Source organism: Pholcus phalangioides, unplaced genomic scaffold (genome assembly GCF_987345545.1).
Source record: "Pholcus phalangioides strain wild (caught in Gottingen) unplaced genomic scaffold, Ppha-v1.0 ptg000010l_1, whole genome shotgun sequence".
NCBI lineage: Eukaryota > Metazoa > Arthropoda > Arachnida > Araneae > Pholcidae > Pholcus > Pholcus phalangioides.
Genome location: NW_028301603.1, coordinates 9,823,450 through 9,838,975, shown reverse-complemented (window position 1 = coordinate 9,838,975; position 15,526 = coordinate 9,823,450). Strand labels below are relative to the sequence as shown.

At 39.1% G+C, this 15,526-nt stretch overlaps 2 non-coding genes across 2 annotated transcripts; both read right to left on the bottom strand.

The window, feature by feature from the left end:
- Positions 1–9,555: 9,555 nt before the first annotated feature.
- On the bottom strand, positions 9,556–9,629 carry TRNAS-GGA (transfer RNA serine (anticodon GGA)). The gene has a single exon. It is a non-coding gene; the product is annotated as a tRNA-Ser (tRNA).
- A 3,861-nt stretch (positions 9,630–13,490) lies between these two features.
- On the bottom strand, positions 13,491–13,564 carry TRNAS-GGA (transfer RNA serine (anticodon GGA)). Its single transcript has one exon. It is a non-coding gene; the product is annotated as a tRNA-Ser (tRNA).
- Between the last annotated feature and the right edge of the window lie 1,962 nt (positions 13,565–15,526).

Below are 15,526 nucleotides of genomic sequence, written 5' to 3'. Positions count from 1 at the left end.
TCATCCCATGCAAGAATTGTGAAAATGGATATATTGGCCAAACTAGAGGAAATCTAAATATTCGAGTTCTCGAACACCGAAAGCATGTTGAGAAGGGACGGACGGATAATTCGGCTATTGCCCAACACTGTTGGCAACATTCACATCATTTTGATTTTGACAAAGCATTTGTTTTTAAAAAAGCAACACACAATTCGGAATTGAATTTTCTCGAGGGATACTTCATCAGAACATGCCAGAATTTCCTCGTTAATGATGGAAGAAACACACCACCTATTTCGTCAGCTTGGACAGGCTTTATTAACCTCAGTCGTGAAAAAACTTTCAACACTTTACAACAGATGGCTCCCCAATTCGCATCCAAAGACCACTCGGACGCAGCAAATACAAAGGCGAACTCTTCGGACGACCAGACGTAAACATCACTCTTCATTCGTGTGAGTTCTGACCACGAGGTCCTGATGACGGCTCTCCATTGAAGAGCCGAAACGCGTCGACCATTCGACCAATTGAATTTATTTGTCTTAAAAACGTGGCAATTTTTGTATAAAAATAAAATTAATAAAGCTGTTTTCTACCACTTTTTGCGATTTTTATCATTATAAGAATGCGTATTTTAGAAGCTACAACTGACATTTCTCAATGAAACCATAATCATTTACACACAAAAAAAATAACTACTTTGGAAATAATACAAATTTCATCCAGTACAGTAACTTGATGACATTGTAACACGACTGAAGACATTGTGCCGTCTTCAAAGCACAGAGTTTACATTGATTAAAAATATTTTCTTTTAATTGGACTGACACAACACATAAAACATACAAATCAAACTGTGAAAAACACAAAACAATAAACTTCACAAAAAGTAACATTAAGATAATACACACTTTGTGACCCCAAGGGATTTATTCTATTTTTAGGGTATTCTATTATGTTTATTTTGTTTTTTCGTTATTTTCATAAATTAAAAATTAATCAAATTAAATTCAAAAATATTTATACTTCAGACAGTTTTTGAATAATTATCTTCTAATGGGAAAACGGGAAGGGGGGGGGAAAGGAAGGGAGAGTAGAAAATTATTCATGTTCGCAAGGGGGCAACAGGAATGAGAAATGGTTGAAAGGAGGCCATGGACAAAAAAAAGGTTGAGAACCACTGGTCTAACACATGAAAACAAAAGAAATTTGTCTTACCGTCAGTGCAGTTTTTTCCGGTATATCTCGGTTGACACCTACAGTTATATGTTTCTAGTTCTGGCGAAGAGACGCACGTTCCTCCATTCTCGCAAGGATTCTGCTCACAAGGATCGACAACTGAATAAAAGAAAGCAGAATTATAATTTTAATGTTCGATCAAGGTGGGCGCTTTCAATAAGTGAAATTATGTATTGCAGAACTCAGCAATTTTACAAGAGCAACAGAAATCGTCCACTGATCGAAACAAATATTCGTCTAGTTCAGTAGTCTAAGACATATACAAATACAAATACAACGCCACAACAGGCAAATTGCCCAACGAGGTGGCTGACTTAAGAACATCATGGATCCCCGAGCCTTTTTTTTTGGAAGCCCTACCTACTACCAAAAAAAGTAGTAGTGATATACTGTATATGATTGGAGAAAGTTGAGCACTAGCCTGGGCAGAGGATTTCAGTCACATCCAATCTTGATTTTAGTCTTAATGAGGACCTCATCTCAGGAAAAGAAAAAGTTGGGGGGGGGGGGGGGCTCTTTGGCTTCTATCGATCAAGTTCCGCGTTCTAGAGACGAAAGAGAACGTACGAGAACGATCTCGTCGAAAGTAATCATCTCGTGTCTTAAAATTCTCAGACAAGGAGCTGCTCATTAGAATGACAATGGCAAACGACAATTACCGAAAAAGGAGGAGGAGGCTTTTAACGATTGCCCGATGATGGTGTCCCGCGTGGCGAACGAATTCCCTAATGGTAATCGCGTGTTCGAAGCGATAAACGAGCCAACGCGGGGAACACTTATTGCCAGACAATGGCGACAATTCTCGCCAATCAGTACGTCCTTGTACTTGAGAAGGACCGTGTTGCAGCTTCCAGCGTATCATTATTATTGCGCGCACGCAAATAAACAAGTGGGGACCGTAATTTTGTAAGGCGGAATCTATTTGGGAACCCTGTGTTCGAGTGAAACGGAACAGAACAACCAGTCAAGAATAATTACTGTATCGATTGAAAGTTTCGCCCACAGAGGGAATAACCGCGTTAATCGCAGTTCTCAGAAAGGACTCTTTAGATATTTCATAATTAGAAGCGATTATGTTACAGGCAGGAAGGCGATGGAAAAGAATCCGCTGTAATTTGGAAAAAGCCAAGAGAGATTTGGAGACCTGTTACCTAACACCGTTTCTAGGAGACGATCGTCAACAAAGAGGGGGCGCTTTAGTCGAGACCTCATACAGCATATATGCTGAACCCATGGCCGAATGTGGCCCCTCGGAGTAGTCCGATATAGAAGCGTATGACCTCAAACCTACATTTGTTTAAATGATTCCAAGTGGGTGGCTCATGCATACTAATATATAGAGCATTTAGTGATCCGCAGTGCTGTTCCACATCACTTCAGTAACTCTGGCATATTCCCAGATTTTTAAAGTTACTCTTGGCGCATTCACAGATTTTTAAAGTTACTCTTGGCGCATTCCCAGATCACTTAAGTGATTCACGGCACAGTTATATATCATTTAAGTGACTCACAGCAAATTTACAGAACACGTAAGTGACACACAACAAATTTACAGAACATGTAAGTGACACACGGCACATTTCTAGATCACTTGAAAACAAAAGAAATTTGTCGTACCGTCAGTGCAGTTTTTTCCGGTATATCTCGGTGGACACGTACAGTTATATGTTTCTAGTTCTGGCGAAGAGACGCACGTTCCTCCATTCTCGCAAGGATTCTGCTCACAAGGATCCACAACTGAATAGAAGAAAATTGAATTATAATTTTAAGATTCGATCAAGGTGGGTGCTTTCAATAAGTGAAATGATATATTGTAGAACTCATCAATTTTACAAGAGCAACAGAAATCATCCACCGATCGAAACAAATATTCGTCTAGTTCAGTAGTTTAAGACATGAAAACAAAAGAAATTTGCCGTACCATCAGTGCAGTTTTCTCCGGTATATCTCGGTGGACACCTACAGTTATATGTTTCTAGTTCTGGCGAAGAGACGCACGTTCCTCCATTCTCGCAAGGATTCTGCTCACAAGGATCGACAACTGAATAAAAGAAAGCAGAATTATAATTTTAATGTTCGATCAAGGTGGGTGCTTTCAATAAGTGAAATGATGTATTGCAGAACTCAGCAATTTTACAAGAGCAACAGAAATCGTCCACCGATCGAAACTAATATTCGTCTAGTTCAGTAGCCTAAGACATGAAAACAAAAGAAATTTGTCTTACCGTCAGTGCAGTTTTTTCCGGTATATCTCGATGGACAAGTACAGTTATATGTTTCTAGTTCTGGCGAAGAGACGCACGTTCCTCCATTCTCGCAAGGATTCTGCTCACAAGGATCCACAACTGAATAGAAGAAAATTGAATTATAATTTTAAGGTTCGATCAAGGTGGGTGCTTTCAATAAGTGAAATGATATATTGTAGAACTCAGCAATTTTACAAGAGCAACAGAAATCGTCCACCGATCGAAACAAATATTCGTCTAGTTCAGTAGTCTAAGACATGGAAACAAAAGAAATTTGTCGTACCGTCAGTGCAGTTTTCTCCGGTATATCTCGATGGACACGTACAGTTATATGTTTCTAGTTCTGGCGAAGAGACACACGTTCCTCCATTCTCGCAAGGATTCTGCTCACAAGGATCCACAACTGAATAGAAGAAAATTGAATTATAATTTTAAGGTTCGATCAAGGTGGGTGCTTTCAATAAGTGAAATGATGTATTGCAGAACTCAGCAATTTTACAAGAGCAACAGAAATCGTCCACCGATCGAAACAAATATTCGTCTAGTTCAGTAGTCTAAGACATGGAAACAAAAGAAATTTGTCGTACCGTCAGTGCAGTTTTCTCCGGTATATCTCGGTGGACACGTACAGTTATATGTTTCTAGTTCTGGCGAAGAGACGCACGTTCCTCCATTCTCGCAAGGATTCTGCTCACAAGGATCGACAACTGAATAAAAGAAAGCAGAATTATAATTTTAATGTTCGATCAAGGTGGGTGCTTTCAATAAGTGAAATGATATATTGCAGAACTGAGCAATTTTACAAGAGCAACAGAAATCGTCCACCGATCGAAACAAATATTCGTCTAGTTCAGTAGTCTAAGACATGAAAACAAAATAAATTTGTCGTACCGTCAGTGCAGTTTTTTCCGGTATATCTCGGTGGACACGTACAGTTATATGTTTCTAGTTCTGGCGAAGAGACGCACGTTCCTCCATTCTCGCAAGGATTCTGCTCACAAGGATCCACAACTGAATAGAAGAAAATTGAATTATAATTTTAAGATTCGATCAAGGTGGGTGCTTTCAATAAGTGAAATGATATATTGTAGAACTCATCAATTTTACAAGAGCAACAGAAATCATCCACCGATCGAAACAAATATTCGTCTAGTTCAGTAGTCTAAGACATGAAAACAAAATAAATTTGTCGTACCGTCAGTGCAGTTTTTTCCGGTATATCTCGGTGGACACCTACAGTTATATGTTTCTAGTTCTGGCGAAGAGACGCACGTTCCTCCATTCTCGCAAGGATTCTGCTCACAAGGATCGACAACTGAATAAAAGAAAGCAGAATTATAATTTTAATGTTCGATCAAGGTGGGTGCTTTCAATAAGTGAAATGATGTATTGCAGAACTCAGCAATTTTACAAGAGCAACAGAAATCGTCCACCGATCGAAACTAATATTCGTCTAGTTCAGTAGCCTAAGACATGAAAACAAAAGAAATTTGTCTTACCGTCAGTGCAGTTTTTTCCGGTATATCTCGATGGACAAGTACAGTTATATGTTTCTAGTTCTGGCGAAGAGACGCACGTTCCTCCATTCTCGCAAGGATTCTGCTCACAAGGATCCACAACTGAATAGAAGAAAATTGAATTATAATTTTAAGGTTCGATCAAGGTGGGTGCTTTCAATAAGTGAAATGATATATTGTAGAACTCAGCAATTTTACAAGAGCAACAGAAATCATCCACCGATCGAAACAAATATTCGTCTAGTTCAGTAGTCTAAGACATGGAAACAAAAGAAATTTGTCGTACCGTCAGTGCAGTTTTCTCCGGTATATCTCGATGGACACGTACAGTTATATGTTTCTAGTTCTGGCGAAGAGACACACGTTCCTCCATTCTCGCAAGGATTCTGCTCACAAGGATCCACAACTGAATAGAAGAAAATTGAATTATAATTTTAAGGTTCGATCAAGGTGGGTGCTTTCAATAAGTGAAATGATGTATTGCAGAACTCAGCAATTTTACAAGAGCAACAGAAATCGTCCACCGATCGAAACAAATATTCGTCTAGTTCAGTAGTCTAAGACATGGAAACAAAAGAAATTTGTCGTACCGTCAGTGCAGTTTTCTCCGGTATATCTCGGTGGACACGTACAGTTATATGTTTCTAGTTCTGGCGAAGAGACGCACGTTCCTCCATTCTCGCAAGGATTCTGCTCACAAGGATCGACAACTGAATAAAAGAAAGCAGAATTATAATTTTAATGTTCGATCAAGGTGGGTGCTTTCAATAAGTGAAATGATATATTGCAGAACTGAGCAATTTTACAAGAGCAACAGAAATCGTCCACCGATCGAAACAAATATTCGTCTAGTTCAGTAGTCTAAGACATGAAAACAAAATAAATTTGTCGTACCGTCAGTGCAGTTTTTTCCGGTATATCTCGGTGGACACCTACAGTTATATGTTTCTAGTTCTGGCGAAGAGACGCACGTTCCTCCATTCGCGCAAGGATTCTGCTCACAAGGATCGACAACTGAATAAAAGAAAACAGAATTATAATTTTAATGTTCGATCAAGGTGGGTGCTTTCAATAAGTGAAATGATATATTGTAGAACTCAGCAATTTTACAAGAGCAACAGAAATCGTCCACCGATCGAAACAAATATTCGTCTAGTTCAGTAGTCTAAGACATGAAAACCAAAGAAATTTGTCGTACCGTCAGTGCAGTTTTCTCCGGTATATCTCGATGGACACGTACAGTTATATGTTTCTAGTTCTGGCGAAGAGACACACGTTCCTCCATTCTCGCAAGGATTCTGCTCACAAGGATCCACAACTGAATAGAAGAAAATTGAATTATAATTTTAAGGTTCGATCAAGGTGGGTGCTTTCAATAAGTGAAATGATGTATTGCAGAACTCAGCAATTTTACAAGAGCAACAGAAATCGTCCACCGATCGAAACAAATATTCGTCTAGTTCAGTAGTCTAAGACATGAAAACCAAAGAAATTTGTCGTACCGTCAGTGCAGTTTTCTCCGGTATATCTCGATGGACACGTACAGTTATATGTTTCTAGTTCTAGCGAAGAGACGCACGTTCCTCCATTCTCGCAAGGATTCTGCTCACAAGGATCCACAACTGAATAGAAGAAAATTGAATTATAATTTTAAGGTTCGATCAAGGTGGGTGCTTTCAATAAGTGAAATGATATATTGTAGAACTCATCAATTTTACAAGAGCAACAGAAATCATCCACCGATCGAAACAAATATTCGTCTAGTTCAGTAGTCTAAGACATGGAAACAAAAGAAATTTGTCGTACCGTCAGTGCAGTTTTCTCCGGTATATCTCGATGGACACGTACAGTTATATGTTTCTAGTTCTGGCGAAGAGACACACGTTCCTCCATTCTCGCAAGGATTCTGCTCACAAGGATCCACAACTGAATAGAAGAAAATTGAATTATAATTTTAAGGTTCGATCAAGGTGGGTGCTTTCAATAAGTGAAATGATGTATTGCAGAACTCAGCAATTTTACAAGAGCAACAGAAATCGTCCACCGATCGAAACAAATATTCGTCTAGTTCAGTAGTCTAAGACATGAAAACAAAATAAATTTGTCGTACCGTCAGTGCAGTTTTTTCCGGTATATCTCGGTGGACACCTACAGTTATATGTTTCTAGTTCTGGCGAAGAGACGCACGTTCCTCCATTCGCGCAAGGATTCTGCTCACAAGGATCGACAACTGAATAAAAGAAAACAGAATTATAATTTTAATGTTCGATCAAGGTGGGTGCTTTCAATAAGTGAAATGATATATTGTAGAACTCAGCAATTTTACAAGAGCAACAGAAATCGTCCACCGATCGAAACAAATATTCGTCTAGTTCAGTAGTCTAAGACATGAAAACCAAAGAAATTTGTCGTACCGTCAGTGCAGTTTTCTCCGGTATATCTCGATGGACACGTACAGTTATATGTTTCTAGTTCTGGCGAAGAGACACACGTTCCTCCATTCTCGCAAGGATTCTGCTCACAAGGATCCACAACTGAATAGAAGAAAATTGAATTATAATTTTAAGGTTCGATCAAGGTGGGTGCTTTCAATAAGTGAAATGATGTATTGCAGAACTCAGCAATTTTACAAGAGCAACAGAAATCGTCCACCGATCGAAACAAATATTCGTCTAGTTCAGTAGTCTAAGACATGAAAACCAAAGAAATTTGTCGTACCGTCAGTGCAGTTTTCTCCGGTATATCTCGATGGACACGTACAGTTATATGTTTCTAGTTCTAGCGAAGAGACGCACGTTCCTCCATTCTCGCAAGGATTCTGCTCACAAGGATCCACAACTGAATAGAAGAAAATTGAATTATAATTTTAAGGTTCGATCAAGGTGGGTGCTTTCAATAAGTGAAATGATATATTGTAGAACTCATCAATTTTACAAGAGCAACAGAAATCATCCACCGATCGAAACAAATATTCGTCTAGTTCAGTAGTCTAAGACATAAAAAAAAAAGAAATTTGTCGTACCGTCAGTGCAGTTTTTTCCGGTGTATCTCGGTGGACACGTACAGTTATATGTTTCTAGTTCTGGTGAAGAGACGCACGTTCCTCCATTCTCGCAAGGATTCTGCTCACAAGGATCGACAACTGAATAAAAGAAAGCAGAATTATAATTTTAATGTTCGATCAAGGTGGGTGCTTTCAATAAGTGAAATGATGTATTGCAGAACTCAGCAATTTTACAAGAGCAACAGAAATCGTCCACCGATCGAAACAAATATTCGTCTAGTTCAGTAGTCTAAGACATGGAAACAAAAGAAATTTGTCGTACCGTCAGTGCAGTTTTCTCCGGTATATCTCGGTGGACACGTACAGTTATATGTTTCTAGTTCTGGCGAAGAGACGCACGTTCCTCCATTCTCGCAAGGATTCTGCTCACAAGGATCGACAACTGAATAAAAGAAAGCAGAATTATAATTTTAATGTTCGATCAAGGTGGGTGCTTTCAATAAGTGAAATGATATATTGCAGAACTGAGCAATTTTACAAGAGCAACAGAAATCGTCCACCGATCGAAACAAATATTCGTCTAGTTCAGTAGTCTAAGACATGAAAACAAAATAAATTTGTCGTACCGTCAGTGCAGTTTTTTCCGGTATATCTCGGTGGACACCTACAGTTATATGTTTCTAGTTCTGGCGAAGAGACGCACGTTCCTCCATTCGCGCAAGGATTCTGCTCACAAGGATCGACAACTGAATAAAAGAAAACAGAATTATAATTTTAATGTTCGATCAAGGTGGGTGCTTTCAATAAGTGAAATGATATATTGTAGAACTCAGCAATTTTACAAGAGCAACAGAAATCGTCCACCGATCGAAACAAATATTCGTCTAGTTCAGTAGTCTAAGACATGAAAACCAAAGAAATTTGTCGTACCGTCAGTGCAGTTTTCTCCGGTATATCTCGATGGACACGTACAGTTATATGTTTCTAGTTCTGGCGAAGAGACACACGTTCCTCCATTCTCGCAAGGATTCTGCTCACAAGGATCGACAACTGAATAAAAGAAAGCAGAATTATAATTTTAATGTTCGATCAAGGTGGGTGCTTTCAATAAGTGAAATGATGTATTGCAGAACTCAGCAATTTTACAAGAGCAACAGAAATCGTCCACCGATCGAAACAAATATTCGTCTAGTTCAGTAGTCTAAGACATGAAAACAAAAGAATATTGTCTTACCGTCAGTGCAGTTTTTTCCGGTATATCTCGGTGGACACGTACAGTTATATGTTTCTAGTTCTGGCGAAGAGACGCACGTTCCTCCATTCTCGCAAGGATTCTGCTCACAAGGATCCACAACTGAATAGAAGAAAATTGAATTATAATTTTAAGGTTCGATCAAGGTGGGTTCACATGAGAATAACTGAAATGATATGGCAGAACTCATCAATTTTACAAGAACAACAGAAATCCTCCACCGATCGAAACAAATATTCGTCTAGATCAGTAGAAAGAAGGTTTTTAACAACTGGCGGTTGCGAAGATATATTTCGGAAAGAGAGAAAATTCACCTGCCCCTGCGGGGAATCGAACCCACGTCCTTTCACTTTCCAGGTGAACGCCCTAGACCACTAGACTACAGAGGCACCGAATCTCTCAATTATTCCTTGGAGCTCGTGTACACTGAAATGGACCGTACATGGACGGCCGGACCAGACTCAGGCCAAGCAAGAGCCAGTTGTTAAAAACCTTCGTATGGTATCGGAAAGTGACGTCATCCTTGTATAGATCAGTAGTCTAACACATGAAAACAAAAGAAATTTGTCGTACCGTCAGTGCAGTTTTTTCCGGTATATCTCGATGGACACGTACAGTTATATGTTTCTAGTTCTCGCGAAGAGACGCACGTTCCTCCATTCTCGCAAGGATTCTGCTCACAAGGATCCACAACTGAATAGAAGAAAATTGAATTATAATTTTAAGGTTCGATCAAGGTGGGTGCTTTCAATAAGTGAAATGATATATTGTAGAACTCATCAATTTTACAAGAGCAACAGAAATCATCCACCGATCGAAACAAATATTCGTCTAGTTCAGTAGTCTATGACATGAAAACAAAAGAAATTTTTCTTACCGTCAGTGCAGTTTTTTCCGGTATATCTCGGTGGACACGTACAGTTATATGTTTCTAGTTCTGGTGAAGAGACGCACGTTCCTCCATTCTCGCAAGGATTCTGCTCACAAGGATCGACAACTGAATAAAAGAAAGCAGAATTATAATTTTAATGTTCGATCAAGGTGGGTGCTTTCAATAAGTGAAATGATGTATTGCAGAACTCAGCAATTTTACAAGAGCAACAGAAATCGTCCACCGATCGAAACAAATATTCGTCTAGTTCAGTAGTTTAAGACATGAAAACAAAAGAAATTTGCCGTACCATCAGTGCAGTTTTCTCCGGTATATCTCGGTGGACACCTACAGTTATATTTTTCTAGTTCTGGTGAAGAGACGCACGTTCCTCCATTCTCGCAAGGATTCTGCTCACAAGGATCCACAACTGAATAGAAGAAAATGTAATTATAATTTTAAGGTTCGATCAAGGTGGGTGCTTTCAATAAGTGAAATGATGTATTGCAGAACTCAGCAATTTTACAAGAGCAACAGAAATCGTCCACCGATCGAAACTAATATTCGTCGAGTTCAGTAGTCTAAGACATGAAAACAAAAGAAATTTGTCTTACCGTCAGTGCAGTTTTTTCCGGTATATCTCGATGGACACGTACAGTTATATGTTTCTAGTTCTGGCGAAGAGACGCACGTTCCTCCATTCTCGCAAGGATTCTGCTCACAAGGATCCACAACTGAATAGAAGAAAATGTAATTATAATTTTAAGGTTCGATCAAGGTGGGTGCTTTCAATAAGTGAAATGATGTATTGCAGAACTCAGCAATTTTACAAGAGCAACAGAAATCGTCCACCGATCGAAACAAATATTCGTCGAGTTCAGTAGTCTAAGACATGAAAACAAAAGAAATTTGTCTTACCGTCAGTGCAGTTTTTTCCGGTATATCTCGGTGGACACCTACAGTTATATGTTTCTAGTTCTGGCGAAGAGACGCACGTTCCTCCATTCTCGCAAGGATTCTGCTCACAAGGATCGACAACTGAATAAAAGAAAGCAGAATTATAATTTTAATGTTCGATCAAGGTGGGTTCTTTCAATAAGTGAAATGATGTATTGCAGAACTCAGCAATTTTACAAGAGCAACAGAAATCGTCCACCGATCGAACCAAATATTCGTCTAGTTCAGTAGTATAAGACATGAAAACAAAAGAAATTTGTCGTACCGTCAGTGCAGTTTTCTCCGGTATATCTCGGTGGACACCTACAGTTATATGTTTCTAGTTCTGGTGAAGAGACGCACGTTCCTCCATTCTCGCAAGGATTCTGCTCACAAGGATCCACAACTGAATAGAAGAAAATGGAATTATAATTTTAAGGTTCGATCAAGGTGGGCGCTTTCAATAAGTGAAATGATGTATTGCAGAACTCAGCAATTTTACAAGAGCAACAGAAATCGTCCACCGATCGAAACAAATATTCGTCTAGTTCAGTAGTCTCAGACATGAAAACAAAAGAAATTTGTCGTACCGTCAGTGCAGTTTTCTCCGGTATATCTCGGTGGACACGTACAGTTATATGTTTCTAGTTCTGGCGAAGAGACGCACGTTCCTCCATTCTCGCAAGGATTCTGCTCACAAGGATCGACAACTGAATAAAAGAAAGCAGAATTATAATTTTAATGTTCGATCAAGGTGGGTGCTTTCAATAAGTGAAATGATATATTGTAGAACTCATCAATTTTACAAGAGCAACAGAAATCATCCACCGATCGAAACAAACATTCGTCTAGTTGAGTAGTCTAAGACATGAAAACAAAAGAATATTGTCTTACCGTCAGTGCAGTTTTTTCCGGTATATCTCGATGGACACGTACAGTTATATGTTTCTAGTTCTGGCGAAGAGACGCACGTTCCTCCATTCTCGCAAGGATTCTGCTCACAAGGATCCACAACTGAATAGAAGAAAATTGAATTATAATTTTAAGGTTCGATCAAGGTGGGTGCTTTCAATAAGTGAAATGATATATTGTAGAACTCATCAATTTTACAAGAGCAACAGAAATCATCCACCGATCGAAACAAATATTCGTCTAATTCAGTAGTCTAAGACATGAAAACAAAAGAAATTTGTCGTACCGTCAGTGCAGTTTTTTCCGGTATATCTCGATGGACACGTACAGTTATATGTTTCTAGTTCTGGCGAAGAGACGCACGTTCCTCCATTCTCGCAAGGATTCTGCTCACAAGGATCCACAACTGAATAGAAGAAAATTGAATTATAATTTTAAGGTTCGATCAAGGTGGGTGCTTTCAATAAGTGAAATGATATATTGTAGAACTCATCAATTTTACAAGAGCAACAGAAGTCATCCACCGATCGAAACAAATATTCGTCTAGTTCAGTAGTCTATGACATGAAAACAAAAGAAATTTGTCGTACCGTCAGTGCAGTTTTTTCCGGTATATCTCGGTGGACACGTACAGTTATATGTTTCTAGTTCTGGTGAAGAGACGCACGTTCCTCCATTCTCGCAAGGATTCTGCTCACAAGGATCGACAACTGAATAAAAGAAAGCAGAATTATAATTTTAATGTTCGATCAAGGTGGGTGCTTTCAATAAGTGAAATGATGTATTGCAGAACTCAGCAATTTTACAAGAGCAACAGAAATCGTCCACCGATCGAAACAAATATTCGTCTAGTTCAGTAGTCTAAGACATGAAAACAAAAGAATATTGTCTTACCGTCAGTGCAGTTTTTTCCGGTATATCTCGATGGACACGTACAGTTATATGTTTCTAGTTCTGGCGAAGAGACGCACGTTCCTCCATTCTCGCAAGGATTCTGCTCACAAGGATCGACAACTGAATAAAAGAAAGCAGAATTATAATTTTAATGTTCGATCAAGGTGGGTGCTTTCAATAAGTGAAATGATGTATTGCAGAACTCAGCAATTTTACAAGAGCAACAGAAATCGTCCACCGATCGAAACAAATATTCGTCTAGTTCAGTAGTCTAAGACATGAAAACAAAAGAATATTGTCTTACCGTCAGTGCAGTTTTTTCCGGTATATCTCGGTGGACACGTACAGTTATATGTTTCTAGTTCTGGCGAAGAGACGCACGTTCCTCCATTCTCGCAAGGATTCTGCTCACAAGGATCCACAACTGAATAGAAGAAAATTGAATTATAATTTTAAGGTTCGATCAAGGTGGGTTCACATGAGAATAACTGAAATGATATGGCAGAACTCATCAATTTTACAAGAACAACAGAAATCCTCCACCGATCGAAACAAATATTCGTCTAGATCTGTAGAAAGAAGGTTTTTAACAACTGGCGGTTGCGAAGATATATTTCGGAAAGAGAGAAAATTCACCTGCCCCTGCGGGGAATCGAACCCACGTCCTTTCACTTTCCAGGTGAACGCCCTAGACCACTAGACTACAGAGGCACCGAATCTCTCAATTATTCCTTGGAGCTCGTGTACACTGAAATGGACCGTACATGGACGGCCGGACCAGACTCAGGCCAAGCAAGAGCCAGTTGTTAAAAACCTTCGTATGGTATCGGAAAGTGACGTCATCCTTGTATAGATCAGTAGTCTAACACATGAAAACAAAAGAAATTTGTCGTACCGTCAGTGCAGTTTTTTCCGGTATATCTCGATGGACAAGTACAGTTATATGTTTCTAGTTCTGGCGAAGAGACGCACGTTCCTCCATTCTCGCAAGGATTCTGCTCACAAGGATCCACAACTGAATAGAAGAAAATTGAATTATAATTTTAAGGTTCGATCAAGGTGGGTGCTTTCAATAAGTGAAATGATGTATTGCAGAACTCAGCAATTTTACAAGAGCAACAGAAATCGTCCACCGATCGAAACAAATATTCGTCTAGTTCAGTAGTCTCAGACATGAAAACAAAAGAAATTTGTCGTACCGTCAGTGCAGTTTTCTCCGGTATATCTCGGTGGACACGTACAGTTATATGTTTCTAGTTCTGGCGAAGAGACGCACGTTCCTCCATTCTCGCAAGGATTCTGCTCACAAGGATCGACAACTGAATAAAAGAAAGCAGAATTATAATTTTAATGTTCGATCAAGGTGGGTGCTTTCAATAAGTGAAATGATATATTGTAGAACTCATCAATTTTACAAGAGCAACAGAAATCATCCACCGATCGAAACAAATATTCGTCTAGTTCAGTAGTCTAAGACATGAAAACAAAAGAAATTTGTCGTACCGTCAGTGCAGTTTTTTCCGGTATATCTCGGTGGACACCTACAGTTATATGTTTCTAGTTCTGGCGAAGAGACGCACGTTCCTCCATTCTCGCAAGGATTCTGCTCACAAGGATCGACAACTGAATAAAAGAAAGCGGAATTATAATTTTAATGTTCGATCAAGGTGGGTTCTTTCAATAAGTGAAATGATGTATTGCAGAACTCAGCAATTTTACAAGAGCAACAGAAATCGTCCACCGATCGAACCAAATATTCGTCTAGTTCAGTAGTATAAGACATGAAAACAAAAGAAATTTGTCGTACCGTCAGTGCAGTTTTCTCCGGTATATCTCGGTGGACACCTACAGTTATATGTTTCTAGTTCTGGTGAAGAGACGCACGTTCCTCCATTCTCGCAAGGATTCTGCTCACAAGGATCCACAACTGAATAGAAGAAAATGGAATTATAATTTTAAGGTTCGATCAAGGTGGGCGCTTTCAATAAGTGAAATGATGTATTGCAGAACTCAGCAATTTTACAAGAGCAACAGAAATCGTCCACCGATCGAAACAAATATTCGTCTAGTTCAGTAGTCTCAGACATGAAAACAAAAGAAATTTGTCGTACCGTCAGTGCAGTTTTCTCCGGTATATCTCGGTGGACACGTACAGTTATATGTTTCTAGTTCTGGCGAAGAGACGCACGTTCCTCCATTCTCGCAAGGATTCTGCTCACAAGGATCGACAACTGAATAAAAGAAAGCAGAATTATAATTTTAATGTTCGATCAAGGTGGGTGCTTTCAATAAGTGAAATGATATATTGTAGAACTCATCAATTTTACAAGAGCAACAGAAATCATCCACCGATCGAAACAAATATTCGTCTAGTTGAGTAGTCTAAGACATGAAAACAAAAGAATATTGTCTTACCGTCAGTGCAGTTTTTTCCGGTATATCTCGATGGACACGTACAGTTATATGTTTCTAGTTCTGGCGAAGAGACGCACGTTCCTCCATTCTCGCAAGGATTCTGCTCACAAGGATCCACAACTGAATAGAAGAAAATTGAATTATAATTTTAAGGTTCGATCAAGGTGGGTGCTTTCAATAAGTGAAATGATATATTGTAGAACTCATCAATTTTACAAGAGCAACAGAAATCATCCACCGATCGAAACAAATATTCGT